The sequence below is a fragment of the Polistes canadensis genome, unplaced genomic scaffold, assembly GCF_001313835.1.
Source record: "Polistes canadensis isolate GaletaPanama2010 unplaced genomic scaffold, ASM131383v1 scaffold_172, whole genome shotgun sequence".
NCBI classification, from domain to species: domain Eukaryota; kingdom Metazoa; phylum Arthropoda; class Insecta; order Hymenoptera; family Vespidae; genus Polistes; species Polistes canadensis.
The window spans coordinates 42,424-43,986 of record NW_014569719.1 but is presented as its reverse complement, the minus strand read 5'-3'; the positions used below and the strand labels follow the sequence as shown (position 1 = coordinate 43,986).

General features: G+C 26.9%; 1 protein-coding gene across 1 annotated transcript in view; it reads left to right on the top strand.

Annotated features, from left to right (window-relative positions):
* Positions 1–786: 786 nt before the first annotated feature.
* LOC106789246 (leucine-rich repeat-containing protein 15-like) overlaps positions 787–1,563 on the top strand; it is a gene marked incomplete at its 3' end in the record, with an annotated part of 3,087 nt that continues 2,310 nt past the window's right edge. The window contains 1 exon segment of the mRNA XM_014753311.1: positions 787–988.

Genomic DNA, 1,563 nt, shown 5'->3' with positions numbered 1-1,563 from the left:
ACCCAAGAAATTACGTAAGGTCAAATCCATCATGAATACAATCTCCATTGAATGATAATCGAAAGTGTATTACAATGTTATTTTTTTCCTTATGGTTTTAGAAACTTAACGAACATTAAAGTTAATTCTTGTTATCACATAAGAATGACGTTTCTTGCTACGATGTTAGAAACAGGAAGAAGAAATAAGGTTAAAATAAACCGGTGTAGCAGGAATAGTAAAAGGAATAAAAAGAAGAGAAGAGAAGAGAAGAGAAGGGAAGGGAAAGGGAAAAGGATGGGAAAAGGGAAAAGGTCTTTGCACTTTAATAAACGTCTTGTGAAGAAGAGTTAAGAGTATATGATACACAAGATACTGAACATTGATTTACAATGTGCATCATATATACTAAAACAACGATAATTAAATTCTAAAAAGTAGAGTGAAAAAAGAAAATAAAAGAAAAAAAAAAACAAATATTAATATCAAACGTTCTGGTAAACAAATTAACTAAAGATCAAACAGTATTATTTTATGACCTTCCCTTTTATCTACATTCATATATATATATTTTGTTTTTTCTTAATATTTTCCTTGTTTCTCATGTATTTGGTTTTCCTTCGTTTTATCTTTCCTCAACTTCTGAATAAGCTCCCACCACTGGTTACGTGTTAACCACCACCACTACCACCATCATCATCATCACCACCACCACTCTTCTTTCTATTTCTGCCTATCTATGAAAACGTTTATGTTTGTATAACGATTTACCACAGTGTGCATATAGCATATATGTATAAAAGCTTGGAAGACCTGTTTTCTGCTGATATTACCTTGTCCTTTGTCGAAGCAAACATTCTTCTCCTCGGGTTTGATCATTCACAAGCCAGTTCTCTCTTTTGCCAGTTCTCTTGTTGCGAACTCTTGTTTTCTTTCTTGAAAAAACATATCTACGCGAATCTTGTTTTCTTTTTTTTGTTTTTTCTACGAAACTGTTAACAAATAAACGGTAAGTTATATTATTTTAATATTAAATATATTATATAAGTTTTATAATTATGAAAGTGATTATTAATTATAAAAATAATAATTTTTTGTTGAGATATTATATAAAGGATTACACATTTGTGAATAAATTAATAAAGTTTGAATAAATAATATGAAATAATGTTGAAATAACAAACACGATTTGACAATAACGTTAAAATATTCAAAATTCGAATTAATTTAATTTAAAATAATGTAATATTAAATAACTGATAAATTAAAATTACTTTTTGTTGATAAATTTTTCTTACATTAAATCACTTTTATAATTATCTGTGCATTCAGTTAGATTTAATAAGAAACCATTGACAATTTTGAAATCTAATAATAAAAGAAAACCTTGAGTAAACAAATTCCATCAATATATAGAACTTCCCCTTGGGCAATAGTGCAGTTTTTTTCTTTTAAGTTTCTTTACGATCACAAATAAAAGAAATACTCAAGGTGAATACAATTAGAGCAATATCCTATATATATATAGTTTTGACGTTATATGTACATATGGGGAAATAATATTATAATAAAATAATATAATAA